This window comes from Pezoporus occidentalis, unplaced genomic scaffold (assembly GCF_034315485.1).
Source record: "Pezoporus occidentalis ecotype Australia unplaced genomic scaffold, CSIRO_AGI_Poc_V1 ctg9, whole genome shotgun sequence".
Classification (NCBI taxonomy): Eukaryota; Metazoa; Chordata; class Aves; order Psittaciformes; family Psittacidae; genus Pezoporus; species Pezoporus occidentalis.
Genome location: NW_026916262.1, coordinates 7,090,844 through 7,112,460, shown reverse-complemented (window position 1 = coordinate 7,112,460; position 21,617 = coordinate 7,090,844). Strand labels below are relative to the sequence as shown.

At 38.8% G+C, this 21,617-nt stretch overlaps 1 protein-coding gene across 5 annotated transcripts in view; it reads left to right on the top strand.

The window, feature by feature from the left end:
• The window catches only part of CDK14 (cyclin dependent kinase 14), a 321,217-nt gene that overhangs the window by 265,499 nt on the left and 34,101 nt on the right, over positions 1 to 21,617 (top strand). The window lies entirely within an intron of this gene.

Here is a 21,617-nt window from a genome sequence, read left to right as displayed (position 1 = left end):
GTTAGAGGATTCGATCAGATGAGTTTCTCTTAGAGCAGGTCAAAAAGGCTAGTTAGCAGGAGCTGTTGAAAAATGCCAGCAGCATTCGAAATGGGAAATGTCATGACTTCGAGGCAGGGGGTGCCACCTGGAACAGAAAGCCCCCAGCTCATTAGCAAGTTACAGGATGCAAGCTTAACTGGAGGGAGCAGAGAAGGAAAGATAATACCCAATAGGGAAAATTATTGTGAAGTGGAATTGATTTCATGTATAATTTGTTTATCACTAGAGGGGACAAATGCTGTCCTCCTGACATGTGCGGAGGAGTGTGGACTATGAATGAAGCAACTTAGCATAATCTCCAGGTTGAGCTCTGGATTTAAAGAACACCAACTTCTTTCTTCCCAACTGTGGAAATGATCAGGTCGTGTTGTATTAATTAAACCTGACATACTCTCAAACGGTTTATCTGGGCAATTTTAGCAATTTAACAGAACGTGGTAGATATGAGCTGCATTCATTATTAACAGGGGACTGTATTTTGTTTTCTGGATGCGGTGGGGTTGAGGTTTTTTTTGCAATCTGCTATTGTAAAAAGACATGTTTCTGTTGCAAGTTGCATTGTAACAGAGCTCATTTTTAATGCTTAGACTGCATAAAATCCAAATGCAATTTCAGTTGCATGATATCATTTCATATTCAGGAAAAGTTACATACCCTTAGAAAGTATGGATTCAAAAATAAAGTGTTTAGGTTTAGTATAAAATTTAACATAAAATGAAGACTACAGGGTCTTCTGCCTGTCATGTACTTAAAGAATATAGAATATCAGCATTAAAAAATGCTTATTCTTCTCCAAGACATTTTATAGTGGTAAAATTACAGGCGAACTCATCCCAGGCAGTTTAGCTAGCCCCTGGCTGCTAATGTTGCTAACCACTCCTTTGCTTCTCTGGTCTGTATTTTTATATAAAAGGCATATTTCATATCAGTAAAAATGACCTGCATAGCTTTTTTTCTCCCCCATAAGTTTTTTTCAGAAATGTTAAGAAAATAAGATGGGATCATGGAGTCTTTTATCATGGTATCTTTGTGAGGCTCTGAGTCTAGCTTTGCTCCTCCTGAAGACAATGGGAGAATACCATAGACTTCAATGGGAGTAGGGCTGGCTTCCTTATCAAAACTAACGTAGACACAACAATACCATCTCAGGCTGAGTAAATGAGATTTAAAGGCTGCAAGCTGTTCCTGAAGAACTATTTTGCAAGCTGTATCTCTTCTTGTTAAGGAATTTAATCTTTTATATATTAAACATGTACTTCTCTCAGAAGTTTGCAGCTCATGCTTAAACAGTCTCTTGGTTGAATGCTGAGGAATGTTTGCTTAGTGTTCAGATCCTTGAAGATTTGTTTTTCAGCTTCCATTTTCTTCCATCCATCAAAGTTTTAGAGTTGGTAATGGGGTAGCCAGGGTTTGCTTTATTGAGTAACCACAGGCTGCTGAATTTCCCTTTCTCCACCTAATGTGAATCAGAATCAGATTTTTTTAAAAGGACTTCCTTAATAAAAATATTTATACAGAGACCTAGGCGTGTTTTCTGGTTTTGATTTCATATAAAAAGCTCAGCATTAACAGTCTGCTACTTTAGCAAAAAGAAGAGTTGCTAAAGCACAGTAAACACAGATGTTCTTTACCTGTCAGATAACTTTTTAGTGAAAAGTTCTTTCAGATAGGCACTGGGAATGTTGGCTGCCATGGTCTGTGCTAATGAATGCACAGGCTCAGTCCTTTGCAGAGTTCAATAAAGAGAGCAGAATATCCAAATAGAAACATCATCCATGGGGATCCCATGGAAGAATTTCTCCCACCTTGGATAGCTCTCCAGATACACAACTACTATTTAAGAAAAAAACTGGAAATGAGTTTGAAAAGCTCAGAAGGTATTCGTCACCTGATGTCTGCTCTGGTGCTTTCTTTGGGGAAGTGATATACATATAAAATATTTTAATAGAGTTTGAAAAGTCTGTTCTAGCAGGACAGACCTTTAATGTTGAGATATATTTAGGGAACCTGTGGTGGCTTGCATGTCTATCTGCAACTGGCAGCAGCTGCTTGGACACGAGCAGAAGGATGTTTTGGGTAGGAAGGGGGGCAAATGCAGATGAGCTCTCTCCTGTCACTAACCTGTGTGACACAGGTTAGTGACTTGTGTGTGTCTTAGGTTCATGACCAAAGAATTTATCACTCAGAATTAAAAAAAAAAATTAGACAACTATTATTTCCCATATACCTACATTTTCTGTCAAGTAAAAAAAGTGTAGCCTGAAACATAGGAAAGAATTTAACTCCTCATTTCTTTTTTTAACCATAAAACTTCTGGTTTTCTTTTCAAAACTGGTGCAGTGTTTCCTTAGCTTCTAGGAACTTCATAATCCAAATGAAGACTAGTAGCCGGGAAGGAATTACTAAATGCCTTACTATCCCTCAGACTTATTATTCCTGCAGCGGTTTGCCATTCACTCAGATCCTGGCTTCTCTATGCTAAATGAATCCTGTTTTGTTCCATGACTCTCTAGGGAAGATTAGGCAGGAGCAGTGAGTGGGACAATCACATATTCATCATCTGATATGTATATCTTTTCTCCCCCAGATTTCTGAGAATTCACTAGCATTTGCTAGTGTGCATTCTGCAAAGTTGCCTATCTTTGTGAATCACTTTTCAGCTCAGAAGAAGCTCTAACACATGGTCCATATTTCATATCAGTGACTGCTTTTGTCATTACTTGTGTGTAAAAATATTTGCTCTATGAATTGTCTTTGCCTTCAGAGGGGGGAATGGGATATGTAGAAAGTGTTTTTAAAATCCAGTGAGGCCTGAGGTCATCTAAACAGCACTATGTAACATGAGCAACTGTTGATGAAATGTGGTTCAATCAGTAACATTTCAACTTTTGTTTTATGTATTATATTTCAAATTAAATAGGGCAGCATAAAACAATCCATAAGTTGAATCTAGGACTGGGTCATGTAATTTTTTTAATGTGTGTCTGTAGCCCTTGACTTTGATGTCATTCACTTTTTAATCTTCTTTTCCATCTGTGTTGTTAACCATAGCTTGCAGTAAACTGATACCTCTCTCAAAATCCATTTCTAAGACTTTACCTCACCACTTCTTCTTTCTTTTTTTATTTTTTTTTCACTAGGTTCTACCCCTACATTAAATATTTCACAAGCTATTTACATATCCTACTAAATCTTTCAGGAGGTATGTTTAGATAGATTGAGGTGCATTGAAGGTTTCTTGACCTGACCCTGTCAAAATCCTTGACCAGGAACTTTATGCATAAGTTTTGATTTTGATTTTCTTAGCAGATGGACCGTTGCCTTTGGATCATTAACCCTTGCCATTTTTTCTCTGAGAATTTAAAAGCTGAGATTTTCTGAATTTTCAAGTCCTAGACTTGCTCTCTTGTGTAGGCTGTACTCCTCACTCCACAGAATCATCTCCAGACCTCACAGTTTTCTGCGAAACTACTGTACCAGCTTGTTTGACATCAAAAGTAGGAGTATTACTAAGTCACAGTATTGCTTATGTTACCAGGCAGCAGGATATAGACCTCACTCCTTCTGCCAGACTCCTAAATGCAGGGTAGAGAAACTGCAGCTTGCCTGGGGATTTAGAAGGATGTTTGAAATGAGCAGATGATTTAGAAATCTAATTCTCTTTCTGTGAGTTACTGTGGAAGGCAGAGAGTAAACACAACTCAGTCTGAATGCATAGGTCCTCATAGAAGCGTAAGAGGTAGAAAAAAAACATCCCCAGCTGCAGGACTGGAGGAAGCAATGCTGCTCAAGAGCTGCTAGAACACTGAGGGCAAAAAAAGCAGGAGCTCCACCAGCTGAAATCTGCAAAGCTTCTTATCTATCTGGTGTTTCTCACGTATTTTATTTGCATGAAAACAAGCATATTTTCTTGCTAACATTGTGGAAGCATCAAAACTTTCCGTTTATGTCTATTGAGGGAAGCTTTTACATGATGTTCCCCCCAACTTCTGTTGTTAATACATTGTATGTTGTGATCACAGTAATGCACAGAACTTAAACAAAAACATCCCCCCAAACCACCTCCTCAAAGAAAACCCAAATTTGAGACCATGATGATAAAATAGTTCATTAAGATTTCCAGCTACAGCTTGTCAGCTTGGCTCTTAGTGTCTTGCCTGGCATTCCAAACCACATTGATCCACAAATTTGAAATAGTCTAGAAATAAAAGGAGGGGGAAAGAATTTTAACATTTCACCCAACTTACTCTTCAACATTGAGATTCATTCTTCAAAAGGTTGGTTGCACTTTAGTGTTTAAAGAACAAAAAAAAAAAAATCAAAGTCTTTTTATTCTAAAATATTCTACGAGTTTAAGCAAATGTAATATAAGAGAATGTGCTAAAGGTAGGAGGATGCTACTAAAAAGCGAAACCAGAATCATTAATATGTGAACAGAATGAAAATGAATTGTTCCATGAACTTGTTGTCTGAAGCTTTGCCCTTTCTCTCCTGTATCTTTTCTTTATTAATTTCTTACATTATGCCTGAAGCCAATAATATAAATTCTGTAGATCATGGATTTTACTCGCCTTGCTCTTGGAAGGTCCTGCTACATTTTGTGTCACTGGAAAAATGCTGTATAATAAGGAGCCTCAGTGCTGCGTTTGGCCCTTTTGGCGCAGTTGTGGAATTTGTCAACACATCCACACACACACACAGAGCCCTGTCATGGATTCGTTGCAAAAGCTGGTGATTTCTTTGCTCCTAGTGCACAACCAAGTGGAAAGGAGATGGGAATGTGAAGAGATTTAGCTTTGTTGTCACTTGCTTTTGTATATGGACTATGCACATTCATGATGGATAGGTAAGTCCTATAAGTCCCAAACTTTATGAAAGGCAATGAAATTCCAGCAGATACAAAGTCAGTAAGTAAGTGGAAAGTGCTGTCAGCTTTTTCTTTTTTTAACCTAAACCAGAAAACAGATAAGGGGAGACATGAGGTCACATTTTGCCTTTTAAGGTAAATAATCCATGTCAGCTTCCCAAGGTTTTCAATCTCAACAGCAATAAATATGGTCTGTTTATAGGGCTGGATCCTACCTTATTCCTGTGAGAACCCCCACTGAGTGCAGTGGGTCATGGTCTGTGCATGTGTTTTGGGGAGAGGGGGAAGAGTCATGTGTAAAGTGCATTACATCTGCATAACTTTTGAAGATTTTAGGTTGGTTAAATACATATGCTATGGTGCTAATAGAAACAGAGATCACTTATCACCATATCTAAGGAATTAGAAATGTATATTCATGACTCCCTGTTACCCAAATAGAATGACCATCATTCTGCATTAATGACATAGCTTTATTCTACTCATTTCATTTTTCTTTATGTTTTACCCATGGGGTGCTGTATCATATGGCAGACTTTGCCTTTTGAACTGCCTACATCACAGTTCTCTGCAGCTCCCTATCTCTACTGTCATTCCTTTTCTTTACTCTAAATGTTTCCAGGGAGGAGGAAAAGAAAGAAAAGATTTGGAGAAAAAAAAAAAAAAAGAAGAGGGGAAGTCTGCTGTGGAAAAATAAAATTAAAAAAAAAAAAACCAGAATGAATGCTTCACTTGTTGGCTTTTAGCACAATTACCATACCTTAGGAAATATGCAGGGAATAGTTAATTATGACTAAATGAGCTCCTTTTAGAGTTCATGGCAGGCCCCAGCATCCAACTGTCAGTGTTGTGAAAGACTGAATTGGAAGGCTGGTCTCCCTGTCAGCCGGTAGGATGGTCTCCCAGAGTAAGATAGACAGTGAAAAGATAGCTGGGTTAGAGTAGCCTCAGCAAGGGAAACACGTATAGCATTTGCATACTTCTCCTGCAAGGGGGTTTAATCCAAAGAAAGGAGGAGATTTTGGTATTGTCAGCCAAGCCTTTGTTCAGGGTGAAGAGCAGAAGGAAATCTGATGAAGGGGCCTTTCTGAAGCCCTTGCTCACAGACTGGAGGTTGTTCTAGTAAAGTTATATACTTTGGGATTGTTTACATACTATTGTCTGTTTGAAGATCTTCTAAACTGAAAGACTCAAAGTATTCCTGTTTGCTAAAACAAAAGCAGGGAACTTATGTGGTAAAAATCACTTACACTGCAAAACTGAACAAGTTCTTTTCATTATCTGCACAAAATACCCTGAAGTTCCTTTTTTGGTGTAGACAAAGTTCCCTGATACTTCCCAGCCGAACTCATATATCGCAAAATTTTTTCAGACTAAGAAAAAAGCAGAATTATGTTCTCAAAATGGAGAGAGCAGAAAAATCAGATACCCTTCAGGCTTAACGCAGCCAAATTCTTACCGCCTCCTCCAAAACAGTTCTTTGTTAAGCAAATAGACGGTTTCCTGCCAACTAAAAACAGTGGTTGGAAATTTAGTTGGGGTGAAGGATTGTGCCTCTACTAAGATCTCTTATGCACTTTCTGATTTTTTTTCTCACCTGAGAGATGAGCCAGGAGCCCCAAACTAAATCTCTTTGTGTAGATAATCAGCAGCAGACCCAATCCATTCCTTAGAACTTTTCCAGATAAAGTGATTTGTGTTTCAAAAACAAAGCCTATTTAACAGTATTCTTGGAATGACTACCCACTTACAGTGTATATTACCACCTTCAAAGGTTTTCACATGGCAGAAAGGGCATCGTCTCAGGGATATGATTAATGTTTAGGGACCAAATAGGCAATCTAGCAGAATATCACCTGAAATAGATGGCTTTTACTTTTTGTTGATGTAACTTTTGAATGCTTTCCATAGTCTTAATGATTCTAGACAGTATTTAATTGTTTACATGGATCACAATAAAGATCTCATTATTGTGGAAATAGTTTATGTAATATTATAAAATTTATTCTAGAAAAATAGCTGTACATATTTAGATTTTTTCTCATTGGCTTTGTAACTAAGAGTTATTGTAAAGTAACATACGTTTCTCTGTCATGTTTTGTGCGTATAAGGGTTAGCAAAGTCCTTGCTTGATTGTAGCTTGGATTTTCTACAATAAAAGTAAGTACTATCTTTAAGGCTTGATCAAATTCTGGGAAGAAGAGGAAGCAAATTCTAGGATTCTGAAGAACATGAGGTTGTATATATCTCTATGGATATATTTATGTTCACTCTGCTGTTGTTTAATAGTTATAACTAAGGAAAAAAATAAAATCTTCTTGTACGAAGAAATGACTGCACATAGAATGAAATTTGGCTCTCAGTTGTACATCTTGTGATTTGTTTGGGCTTTCTTTTTTTAGCCTCAGATGCTTTCCTATGCTGAGAGACAGGCATTGGTGCTTCAGCTCAGTTTTTATTCAGTTATGATAAATGTGAATCATTAAATATTTACTCACCTACTAGCCTTGTTTGCTCCCACATGATTGTCGTAAAACCTCACAGAAACACCAGGCAGAAGCAACTCTGCCAGGGATGGGCTATAGGACACCAGCACCTCTGGTCTCTAGACTGTTGATGCAACTTAAAAATCAACTGCCAGAAAGAGGAGATAGTTGATGGAAAATGTGCTGTATCCAGTTGCTTGCTGAACATTATCTACCATCTAGACTCAAGAAAAGCCCGAACGGATTTCAGCATCTCTCTTTCTCTCCCACCCTACAGAAAACTGTAAGGGGAAATCAAATTTTGGCCAAACTGTGAGCTGTCACTGAATGTGCAGTTCACACCTTCTTTTCTTAGTTTAATTTATTCCTTAAAATGTTTACATTTTTCCAGCTGGTGTGAGTAATAGAAAATAAGGTATGGTGTGTTATGAGAGTTGTTTACCAAATGGTATTTATTGCTGGGAAGCATATCACTGCTATCCATAAAGTAGTTTTTGACTGCCTACAGAGACAAATAGACAGCTTGAATCCAACCTAGGCATAATGTAGTATGCAATTTCAAAACAGTTACTTTTATATTAACTCATAAGTTTTTATTGCTTCATAAGAAAATGATAACATCCTCCTACAGTTCTTACCTCCTCAAGGAAATAAATTCATGTGACTTTCTCACATGCTGGCCATCTTTGTGCAGCCTTTGTTGGTTATAAAGAACTCGTACTCCAAGACACAGTGTTAGGAAAACAAAGGATGGACGGCAGTAGTAATAAACATGTCATTCAAACCTTACGGGAAAATGAATGTGGTTTGTTCAAACATCCCTCTAAAGAACAGCTAATATTTTAGTAACACAAAGAGGGAGATAGATAGTCTAATGCTGGGCTATTCCTGAGCTCTGTTCCCACTGAAGGCAGCAGGAGCTACACATACAGAGTCAGAGGGTTCGCATCTTGAATAGCATCTAACATGGAGTTGAACAGCTTTAAAAAATAGGAACCAGGCTCACTCCAATGCTTACAGTCGGTGTGCAGTGAAGTAATCTTTTCACTTTTCATCTCTCCCTTTTTGTTTTGCAGTAACGGTGCAATCTCCAATTAAAAATTACCCTTTGTTAGCAGTAGTCAGTGATGCCTCGTCCCGGTTTGCGTTTTTCCTGTGAGAAGCGTGTCAGAATCTGGGGGGACTAAATATACTCCTTTGTTGGCGAGCTTGTCAAGCACCGCGCTGTGTTCGCTTTCCCACCAGGAAGGTCAGGCCGCTGGGGGGCCGCTCTATTTTCTGAAATGATCCCTACTGTCTGTCCATGCTGTCTGACAGATTGAAACAGTTGTCTGTGTCACTGCTTTCAATGCTTTTTAAATGCCTCACTTTCCATGAAAGACATAAAATACATAGGCAAGGGCGGGGGGGGGGGAGGGGATGGAAAAGGAACTATACTTTTCCCTGTGTAAAGAAGTATTTGGGTTTCCTTCCTAAAGGAAACTTAATTTTGTTTAAAATATGTTTATAAGCTGACTGAGAGGGAAAAAAAAAAGAGTTGAACTGGAAGAATGGGTAAGTCAGGTCTTACAGATTCTATTTCTGAAACCTTGTTTTAAAATGAGGGTAATAAAATTATTAAACACACATTCATTCAGTAGCTGAAGTGAAATTATAAGTTTTCTTTGTTCACTTATATTTCAGTTTAATATATTTAGATCTGAGGTATGTATAAAGCCTGAAGAAACTGGTACTGTGCTGAGCCTTCAGTACTCTCCAGATAATTGAACTAATTAAATCTTTACCAACATTAACACAACTCCAGCATTCCTTGGACAGTGGTTAATTATTGCATGAACATGGCAAGCTTAAACTAAACAGATGAAAATAGAGTCCTGTGGAATGGGTATTGAGTTTATTCGTTATTCATCTTTTGATAAAGTTTAATTAAAACTGCCTCTCTCCATTGTGGTGAGAATGAATGTGCTTGTTTTCTTAGTGAAAGCCAAATTATTCACTTCAGCCATGGTTCAATAATCAAAGCCTTTGCAAAGTTTTGGGTTATATTGTAGCTGTGGAGATATAATTGCTGCAATTCTCTATGAAGGCTTTATCTTTTTATTACATTTTCTGGTTTGTTTTCTTTTTTTTAATTTATTTAGAAATAAAACTAGAGCATCCATTTGCTGATTTTTAATGTGCTTTAAGCAGAGCATTTTTTTAAACAGGGAGCAAAATGTTGGAAATAAAATTCAAACTGAAAGTTTTTTTTTTATAACTGGAATGCAAAGAATTTCTTAGAACCAAATATAAATTCTAGTCTTTTAGAGTAGTTCAAGTAAAATTTAGCCATATATCAAAAGTTGTCATTATAAACTGCTTAATATTAATAAACAGTAGGGTGGTTATTGTGACTCGCTTTGCTTATACAGTGGCTAATCACTCCTAGGCAAAAACTGTTGAAAGAAGCAGTGCTGGCTCATAATGTTAGAAGATGCAATGTTGTCAAGTTGCTAGAGCCACGTAACCGTGTGTATGAAGTGCAAACTGTAGCACCTGTGATGGAGAAAACAAACCCTTGGAAATGGTGTGAAATTTTGAGCAAGAGCAGTGTGGTCAACTGAAGGAAAATGAATGAGAAAAGCTTCTGACCGAGTTTGCATGAAGGCAGATTGGTGTTATGAGCGTTGCCACAGACTTGCCTTTCTGCTTGGAAAGCTGTAAGCTGTAGAACCGGGCTTCAACTTTTAAGTATAAGCTCCTCTTGAAAATGCACATGCAAATGACACAGCAGGTAGGAAATGGATCAGTGTTCAATTACAAAAAAGTTTATCACTCTCCTTTCATACAGTTCTCCAAGTGACTTAGATGGACTGCCGAAAGGTCATCAGAAGAGCTGCACAATTTCATTTGTATTCTGGTTGCTCATTCTGTTGTGTTTTGGAATGACATCCTGGCAGAACCTTGATTTCCTGTCAGATTTCTGCTTTCCTATTTTCCCCAGTTTCACTTTCTGTGATTTACCATAAGCAACTCTGACATTGTTCTGTCTTGGGCTTGCATTGTCATGAGGGAATTCCAGGCTGACACAGTGGTTTTGATTTAAGGTAGGAAAAAATGCTTGCTTTATGTCTTTTTTATTTTTTTTAATTTCATGGGTTGTTTCTCTTACAGTGAATTTAACTGTGTAATAAAAAAATGAAGACTATAAGTCAAATCCTGTGCCAAAGGAGAAAATAGTCTGAGCAAGCAGTCTCTGGAACCATGGGGTTGGACTTAATTGGTGATACTGACTGCCTCTTGAGTGATAGTCAGCAGCATGCTTGGTGCATGTCAAATGAATCCAGAGCTATTAGGAGAAACCAGCCAAAGGAACATCTGCTGGGAAGTTGTCGTCAGATCTACAGAAATGTGTTACCCATGCTTTTTGTCATGAAGTGATAGAATTTGTGTCCCGGCTGACCTCTGTAAAGATTCTGTAAGTGCTGCCAGGCTTTACACTCAAGTTAAGATTTGCTCTGTTCTATTTCTTAAGGTATGGGAATGGTCTGGAAGAGGGGGAACACTGTGTGTTAGTTAGCCTTGCCTTGAGTGCATGCACGTAGTCAGTACTATTCTAATGGTAAAAGCTGTATTCTACTTTCCTGTTGACAGGGTAGCAAAGTCATTAGAAAACCCTCCAAAATATGTTAAATTAGGTCATCTCTGAGACCAGACATTCCCTTTCAGTTTTCCTCTAAATAGACCTTTTCTGTTTTGTGAAATCTATTTTGATTTGGCATAAAGAAATTAGATATGGCAGAACTGTTATCTGAGTTCCTTTCTGCTACATTTTGCCTTTCAAAGCATTGGAAGCCTATTACTGTATGAAATAGGTTTCTTAATTATTTTAAGGGCTTTAATGTTTCTTGGCATTAATTTAACTCTGTTAGAAATTCTCTGTTTATACATAGAGATTTTGCAGCATTTACTACAGTTAGGCTGTGGTCTTTGAGATGGAGTCTGTTTGCTCCTGCTTTCCCAGCAGCACAGATTTGATCTGGATCAAGAATGGACACCTGATCTAGTTTATGGAGAGTATAGTGGTTCCATGCTGGTTACTGGGGAATCACCATAAAGCCTGTTGGTTCAAGGCTAACCCTCCAGATTATTTTTTTTATCAGATTGAAACAACAGAGTTAGTTAGATTGTACTGGGTCAGCATGATTTTCACTTGGTCAGGAGCTTTAAAGCTGGGTTTGTAGCCTTGTCACACATACTTCTGTCAATCAGATTTTCCTAAACTCTTAACTGAAAAATTATCTTCTAATACTTGGTTACATTAAAATAATTTTGCTGGGTAATTTATGGTGATAATAATCTTGAATCAGATAGGAAAAAACTGATGTCCTGGAAATAAGAAAGAGTTCCTGGATGGGGTTGCTGAAAAAACTGCTTGCTCAAGAGATCGTAATCTAATCTGAATGAATTGGAAGAAAATACCTTCTTTAAATGTGACTAAATTGTTGCATGTTAATTATTTATTAATTCATGTGGGTTAATACCCATTAGCATTTTTTAATATAGGCTATACTGCACCCTGACAGCTTTGCACAACATCCCCACAGATGTCTTCATTTAGTGAGATTCTTAAGCACTTGGCCAATACCAGCCAGTCATCAAAATGTGCAGAAATGCGTTTATTAAGAAGCTTTCCAGCCCTCTCCAAGTAGCCATTAGGTAAAGTGTGCCTTCTGAGGCCCACTGATGAACGGGATGGGTGCCCTGGTGACAGAAGATACAGAGATGGCAGAGTTACTGAATGCCTTCTTTGTCTCTGTCTACTCTGCTGCAGGCAGTCCTGAAGAGCCCTGTACCCCTGAGACCTTAGATGAAGTCAGGTCAACGGAGCGGTTTGCCTTAGTTGATGAGGAATGGGTTAGAGATCAGTTGAGCAATCTGGACATCCATAAATCCATGGGTCCAGATGGGATGCACCCGCAGGTGCTGAGGGAACTGGCAGAAGTCATTGCTAGACCGCTCTCCATCATCTTTACCAAGTCTTGGGAAACGGGAGAGGTGCCTGAGGACTGGAGGAAAGCAAATGTCACTCCAGTCTTCAAAAAGGGCAAGAAGGAGGACCCGGGTAACTATAGACCGGTCGGCCTCACCTCCATCCCTGGGAAAGTGATGGAACACCTTATCCTTGGTGCCATCTTAAGGCATATCATGGATAAGAGGGTTATGAGGGGCAGTCAACATGGCTTCACCAAGGGGAAATCATGTTTGACCAATCTCTTAACCTTTTATGAGGAAATAACATGGTGGATGGATGATGGCAGAGCGGTGGATGTGGTCTACCTTGACTTCAGCAAAGCCTTTGACACAGTCTCCCACAGCATCCTCACGGCTAAATTGAGGAAGTGTGGACTGGATGATCAGGTAGTGAGGTGGACTGCGAACTGGCTGAAGGAGAGAAGCCAGAGAGTTGTAGTCTATGGGGCTGAGTCTAGTTGGAGGCCTGTAACTAGTGGAGTGCCTCAAGGGTCAGTACTGGGACCAGTATTATTTAATATATTCATCAATGATTTAGATGAGGGAATTGAGTGTACTATCAGCAAGTTTGCTGATGACACTAAGCTGGGAGGAGTGGCTGACACGCCAGAAGGCTGTGCTGCCATCCAGCGAGACCTGGAGAGGCTGGAGAGTTGGGCAGGGAATAACTTGATGAAATATAACAAGGGAAAGTGTAGAGTCCTGCATCTGGGCAGGAACAACCCCAGGTTCCAGTATAGGTTGGGAAACGACCTGTTAGAGAGCAGTGTAGGGGAGAGGGACCTGGGGGTCCTAGTGGACGACAGGATGACCATGAGCCAACACTGTGCCCTTGTGGCCAAGAAGGCCAATGGCATCCTGGGGTGTATTAGAAGGGGGGTGGTTAGTAGGTCGAGAGAGGTCCTCCTTCCCCTCTACTCTGCCCTGGTGAGACCCCATCTGGAATATTGTGTCCAGTTCTGGGCCCCTCAGTTCAAGAAGGACAGGGAGCTGCTGGAGAGAGTCCAGCGCAGGGCAACAAAGATGATTAAGGGAGTGGAGCATCTCCCTTATGAGGAAAGACTGAGGGAGCTGGGTCTCTATAGTTTGGAGAAGAGGAGACTGAGGGGTGACCTTATTAGTGTCTATAAATATATAAAGGGGGAGTGTCACGAGGATGGAGCCAGGCTCTACTCAGTGGCAAACAATGATAGGACAAGGGGTAATGGGTACAAACTGGAATACAAGAGGTTCCACTTAAACTTGAGAAGAAACTTCTTCTCAGTGAGGTTGACAGAACACTGGAACAGGCTGCCCAGGGAGGTTGTGGAGTCTCCTTCCCTGGAGACATTCAAAACCCGCCTGGACACATTCCTGTGTAACCTTATCTAGGTGCTCCTGCTCCGGCAGGGGGATTGGACTAGATGATCTTTTGAGGTCCCTTCCAATCTCTAGCATACTGTGATACTGTGCAAGAGGACAGACTGGACTATCATAACTTTAGACTGCATTAATTTATTTTGGCATAATGTGATTTTTTATTCTTTTTTTTCAAAACTATGAGACTCCTTCATGTTTCTTAAAATTGCTGTGTAAGCAAGAATAATTCTGCTTGCTTCCTTGCTTTCTTAGTTGACACAAAATCTACAGGATTGCAGAAAGGCGATTTCCCTAAAAGCAGGCCCATGCATAATTTACAGGGCTACCACACAGAAGTCCTAAAGACTTACACATACATGATTATTATAAACTTGCCTCCAGCCACAGCATTTACATGATAGTAAGTTGTCATCTTTATGCTATCAACTACTATGTGATCCAATTCAATCTCATGTTTTCTTTTCTTTATAGTTACTCTGTCATAATGATCAGTCCTTGTATTCACTGTCAACTTTGTTATTCGCTCTTCTCAGGAAGATGATCAAATGAAGCAGATCTCATGACCTGCCGAATGTGGCTGGTCACTTGCCTGACGTGGAGAATAAGGTTTTGACATCGCAGTATTTAAAAGTTTGCCACATTTCTGCCTCTCTTTCATTAGGAATGTGGTCTGTGTTATCGAAGAGCAATCTTGTTATTTTACATTTATCTTAAGATGTGTCTCCCCTAGCTCAGAACAAGGCTAAGTTCAGTTATACTAAGTACCATGCAATCATATATTAAATAATATCCTTTCATGCAAAGATCTCAGGCCATGTGTTCAGCTTTGCAGACTGCCACCCCCCTCTGCATAAAATCTGCTTTTATTCATGTAGCTGGCTGGCCTTTCCATATGGGATTCGTACTTGCCTGTTCAATGATACTTAAATGCTCCAGTCATATTCATTTGTAGATCAGAGTCTTGAGTAATTATTGAATTGCTGTATCTTATAAGAAATTCTAGGTGACTTATGTAGACAGGAAAATAGCATATAGATAAAAAAGGATATTGCTTTAGGATAAATATTAATTAATACACAGTTGCAGAAAACCCCATGAATGCATATTATTAATGGAATTTGCATTATTATGAAGAACTAAAAACTGAGAGAGAAGTAACTGCCATTTGTTGAATTTTCTTAACTCCAAGTATTTGAACAATGTGACAAAAATATAACCAAATGAAGAACTTTTTTGGTCTAGAAAATACACTTTTAGGTCTTTACTCCCTTCCTCATCTCTTTCAGTGAAGGGAGTGAAGGTCTATGCTGATGTAAAGAACTGCTGTGATGAGCTGGGGAGGTGACGAAGGGGAGGAATTTGGCCCATTTCTTGTGAATGCTTTCAGAAATGCACTTGTATCTATAGAAGACAAGGTAGCCCAGACTGTTTTAACTGCTGTGTTAAACAGGCTGTGTTCACTGTTTTAACTATATTGGACTTGATCCAAAAAGGTGAGTGAAGCCATTTTAGAAAGGTTCAAGAAAAATAAGCCAGTAACGAAGATATGGACAAAGATGAGTAAAAATAGAATACACAATCATACTTCTGATTAACTCACTGCAAAGATACTGACTCCATTGCCTCTAGCCTTTATTATTGTAGATATTCCAGTCTTCGCCCCTGAGTGTTATGTGATGGGCAGCTGACCAGTAAGATAATCCTAAAAAGCTTTCAAATTCAGGATGCTTCAGTTAAGTTTGGGTTTTTTCCCTGAGAAAATACCCAGAATGCTTGGTACTCAGACTGAGGAGTAGCCTTGCCAGTTATGCACAGAGCATTGCTGGGAAATAAAAAAAGTAAAAGAAAGGTCCCATTCAAGCAAAGACGCATTCATTCATGGAAGATCTGGCTAGTTCAGAATGAGCTGGCATGTGGGAACTAATACATGATAACGCGCAGGTATCTCTAATTGCCATCACCGATCACAAAGGGGCAAAATCTGTTAGAGATAAGCAAATATAATGAGGAAAAAAAAGTCATAGAAATGAAAACGACCTTGTGATAAACTCAGATGCAGAGTAGGCCTTACCAAAGGAACTGGGCAAAATAGCCTCTCAAATTGTGAAGCAGAGAACACATGATTCCTTGGAGGGTGTTTGACAGAGGACTTCTTAAAAGAAAGGCTTCACAGTTTACTCTCACATGTACAGGTTTGTCCGAGTGATTTGGCATTGAAGTAGTTCAAAAGATTTTTTTTCTCTGAGTATAGATATACTATGTTCTTGAACATATCTTGAAACTTTTCACTGATTTTTCACTGGTCCTCAAGCCAAGAACTGACATCCCTCAATCCCCCACCAAATCTGCATATACCATTTTCCTAATGAAAGGAGTCCAGAAGTGGGAGTTAAGCCTTTCCATGTTCCTTTGGGTTTTTTACAGTCTTTCATTATCCCAAGGAAATGGAGTACTCCAAGTGAAGAATCAAATCTCAAAGCACTGCATGAGTAAATTAAATCTCTTTTGCACACTAGGGACCTTTTCATCATAGTTTTGTATTTCAGGGGATTTCACAACCTTTACTTGAGGGAAACAAATATTCAAATCCCAGTTAGGCCAAAATAGAGGAAATATGCCAGGTTCAATTACCAGTGGAGTTATCAGCCTGTGAGATTTTTTTCCATTTGTATTTTCACCATCTTTTTCCATTAAGTTCTGTATAAGCTGTTCCTGGGATGTGGGAGCACAGAAAGGGAGTGACCACTTTGAAACTAATCAGAAGATCTGCTAGAAGTCTCAGAAAGTGCTGGAGTCCTGAGCAGCATGATTCAGGTGCAGCTGATGGTTTTTTAAATCTTCATTCCGATGAATTCTGTGGATGTGAAAATCCAGCTGCATGTACAGATACATATATAGTCAATCTTTTTGAAGACAGTGAATTTGCAAGAATTATTTCTCTATTTCTTTACTATTATTGTGGATTAGATTGAACATATGAAAAACATAGTTTACTCCTTAGTGTTGAATGTCAGTTGCACTCAGACTATAAAAGGAGACAGTTTGTTATCCATTAACAACAAAATCAAATGAGCAGGAAAGACTTTTGAGGTATTTTATATATATATATAGAAATGCCGCAAGACAAGTGGTGACATCCCTGGATATGTAACATCTATGGATGATGATGGTGATGATGATGCTGCTGGCTGAAAAACAAATTAGGCAGTATGGACTGTATTTTCTGTAGTTTTTCTGTTGTTTGGAGCTGGTGCAATCTAACAGCATTTCACTTACTGTGGCACAGACCATATATTTTCTGGCTATTTGCAGCTCTGTGCAATCTGCTGACTGCATGTGGTATGTGGATAGCTTTGACATTTTCAAATAAGTAGTATTCTAGAATCTGTGTAGCTTCAGGGGCTTCTGACATATTTTATCTATTTCTGTGTCCTTGGAGACAGATAGATGTGAATGTGATTAGCTTCCATGCTTATTAGCTCTCATGCTAAACCTGCCCCCAATCTCTAACATTTTTGGAATACCCTGTCTGCAAGATGTTGCAGCCAGCTGTAGTGTATTGTGTCCTTGCTCCTGAGGTATACTGTATCCTTGTTTCTGAGGTACTGCTAAGTACCGTAGTATTGGTTATCCCGTTTCTTGGCTGTCCCGTTTCTTTTCCTACTCTTTGCAATCTACTGTATCTTCTTCTAGTAAGTGAGGTGGACTTTGTCTCAAACTCCATCTCTGTACACAAAGAGAAATGCATTGGGGAAAAAAGTTGACAGTTGCTGGAAGTTGCAAAGAATGTTTCTACTCAACTTTTTTTTTCACCTTTGCTACATATAATGAGACTCAGATCTTTACTAAAATAATATAAGGGTTGAATTAAGTTACTGATGTTGCCTGCTTTAAGAGGTAAAAAAAGTAATCTCAGGAAATCAGCTGTGCAGCACAGTGGGGGGGTAGACCCAGTCTCTATCTGTGTGAGAAATGCAAGTTCTGATTCTTTGCACACTTACTGAAGGGCAGGGAGGAAAAGCTCGACTGAAGTCAGTGAAATTGCACCAGTTTAAAAATAACATGAGGTGAGAAAAGAATCAAGCCCCAGGGTGTTTCAAAGCTATGTGCTGAATCACTGAATCATAGAAAATAGGGCAGGAAGAGCCTCAAGAGGTCATCTAGTCTATCCTGCCTTCCCCAAGGCAGGATCAGCTGTATCTGTGTCATTCTGACAGATGAATGTTTGACTAGCCTGTTTTTAAAAAATCCAATAATAGCAATTCTACCAACTCCTCCAGGCAGCCTGTTCCAGAGCTTTGCTGTCCTTACTGTTAGACATCAAGAAAGACTTTCCAGCTTTGCCTGCTCCTGCTGCAGTTCAAGTCCATAGTTACTTCTCTGTCTACCACAGACATGGAGAACAGTTGAGTTTGCAAAAGCCATTTTAAATATATAAGCATTTCATTTCTCAGTAGATTATAAAGTAACTCTTTTTTGTTGTTGTTGTTCCAGTCTTAGTAAAGCATTTTGGCTTTTTGAACTTTGTAGGACAGAGGTGGAGGACCTCTATGGTATTTAGTGATGGTTCTCTTCAAACACAGGAGGAAAATATTATTTCAGACAAATGTTTGATTATGCAAAAATAATGCTTTTAAAATGTAGGTATAGGGTTTATTTCTATTATCAAATTACCCTGATTTACCATCAGGCTTCAGGCTAGGGATTGTTACCCTGCCATCAAAAAAAGTGTACATGGTAAAGCTTGCCTAGCAAAACTGGTAACAGTCTGTAGTGACCACCTTTGCATTACCAATGACTTCAGGTATGTCTGAATCTCTGTTCAGTTTTTTCAGCGTGATTCAGGAAAATGGTCTTGATTCTAAAGCTAAAATATACCAGCTTAGCCCTGTGCCTTTATCTAATCCTCCTTCCTACTAATTAATGCAATGAAAGTATCCAGAAAATTTAGCAGTTTAAACCTGTATCTTGGATTTATTCTGCTTAATGTAAAATTATGTTTTCTGGGTTTTTTTTAAGGAATAGTAAATATTTGAATGTCAAATGGATTGCACTACCAAGATGTGCCAGTGCAGGCTGTACAGATTGCTTTGTTGGGTCAGTCTAATGTAAGCTAGCATTCAAGGGACAATATTATCCACTAGGGTTTCTTCATTTTCATGAAAAAGCTGTATCAAGAGCATATTTTTACAAACTGCACATCATTATAATGAAAATAAGCTTACAGCTTGGAAGAGATTTTGTAATTCTCCACTGCTACATTTATTTTGCTCCATGCGCCTTTTTCTTCTTGTTGACCCTAGTGTACAGATCTGTAATGAAAAAGAATTGATTGACTGTTGGAGTGGGGGATTGCAGTGTTGTGATTTCACGCTCAGTTGTTGGCTAACCAGGCTCTGTAGTTTTTATTTAGAGAGGCCTAGTTGCAAAAAAAAGCAAAATGAAGAATTGTGTTAGCCCCAGCTGCCAAGGTTACAGAGCAAGCAGCTTAGAGGGCTCCGGGGTTCCAGGCAAGAGAGGGATTGTCTCTGCCCAGCAGGTAAGGGATAGAGCTAGACAGACACTGTTGTGCACAAGATGCTGACTGACCCTGGCAATTCATAAATCCAAAAAATTACAACATTCTCTGCTTATCAGTAAATGGAGCAGACACTCAGCTGTGTAATTAACCCTTTGAATGCTATGGAAGTGGTGCAGCCAGTTCATCTGAAAGATGCATACCCTTTTCTGAAAGCCTCCCTCATAACATCCTCGGTATATCTTGGGTGCTTCAGGTACTGACACACCACTGCCAGTCAGTTGTGTTTCATATACCCATTCTAAGGATTGCTTTTTCCTTGTTCTTACATTTCATGCTTAATTGTTTATGGTATATCTTTCCATTCAGCACCTAAAATATTATACTAAATTCTCTGAGTTGGTTTAGCAGCTTCCAATAGAAATCTTGGGATATATGGAAGGAAAGTAGCCCAGATGCCCAAACCTTCCATGACTCAGTTTCAGGCAGATCTGTGATTTTAACTGATGGAAACCTGTCCTAAAAAGTCAGCTGTCAAAGTGGCCCGCCAATTCCAAGTTTTCATTTGATCCACTCGTAGGCTTGGTGTGAGGCATCAATTTGTAAGTTGCAGATAGTTTTATATGCTTAAGCTCTTTTATTGTTTTATTAGTCTTTTGTTTTAATAATCTGCTTTTTAATAATGCCCTTTGTGACTAATCCTAGAATTATAAGCACAAATTTGGAAGGCGACCTAACCAAAATCTGCCTCTGCAAAAGGCACCACAAAAATCATTGCAGTTTAAAAAAAACAGTAGGAAAACAGCAGACAACTGCTGCAGGGATGCCAAACCAAGATGAAATAAGCAGATCCGTAAAGACAGTTCAAATTGTTCCTTTTTTCTCACTTTTTTCTTTTTTTTTTAATAGTTTTTTCTGACTTTCCCTTCTTTTTTTTTTTTTTTTAATCTCTGTAAGACAAAAACCTTATCAATCTGTGCCACTTACTGTCTGTCATCAGGCAAACCCGTATGTAGTGAGTGCATTTTTCCCCTGACCCGAGTTCATCCCTAAAAAGAATTCCACAAAATTCTTGAAAAGACGCTTGCAAGGTTTCTTTGTGCGTAGTCCTTCAGTCTAAGCAACAGCTAAACTGTTTACTATGGAACCACTGGGAATATAGGAAAGTGTGGATTTGCTCCTTCCATGTGTCATTGCTGCATGGAAGGAAATCTGCAGGCACCTGAGCTATGTGTCCAAAGGTACTTTTGAGTGAAAAAGCTCTTCTTGGTGTCTGCTTTGCCCTGTCTCCCCAGGAGGAGTTACTGTCCCCTGATTTTATGTTCCCTGTTCATCTCCTGTGTGTACCTGTGTATATTACTAATCACAGCAAACCAAGGCTATCCATTAACTTAAGCCATATGCATACACATACATTGTGGAATTTGTGAGGTTTGATAATTTTGGCTAAATTTAGTGGCCAGTATAACCAATATCCTCTCCTTCAGGCTGAAGATTAATGTCTTAATTTTTAATACACCCTAATACTATTATTTTCTCCCACAGCTGCTAACACTCGTTCTGCTTTTAGCTTCCATATGTCATTTGGTGTTACCCAGGTGTTATTTTCCTCTAATTTCACTCTATCAAGATGCTGCCTATTTGAGTCCAATTCTGACATGAAAAAGTAGGTATAAGTGCAGGACGCTTCCCCCACCTCCCTGGAGTATCTGGTCTATCATGTGTACTTACTTGCTTGTATTTCATTATCACCTACTATACACATTTGCATTTATAAATCATGTGTGAAGCTCATTTGCAAATCTGCAGTCCTTTTTCTTCTGCAATATCCTGTATTGTACTTAATATCCTTTAACATAAACTAAGCTACCCTTTTATTGCGGTGCTTAATATCACAGTTATAGGAGATTTCCAGGGTGTGATTTCTTTTTTATTTTGAACGCATGCAATACTGTGTGAATAATTTAAAGACCATTCTTAGAAATCTGCAAATAATTGGCTGTATTTTATTGCAGTGCCATATTCTGCTTTTGGAACTAAAGCTACTTTTAAAAAGCATGCATGCATAGCAGAGGTTCTTATGACCACAGACATTTCCATTTGTTCAATACTCGTGTCACTTAAAGTCAGCTGAAAGAATTTTTAAGAAAGACTTGCTTGGTAAGATTTGCATCATTACTGGGATTTTTCAGGTCAGGTTCAAACCTTTATGCAAAATTTTTTAAGCGCTAGAATGTGTTGCTTACCCTATTGGGTATGTAACTATCTAGTTAGCTGAACAGAAACATCAGGCAGTATTGCTATTTCTGATCCTGTGTTGCAGAGCATATTG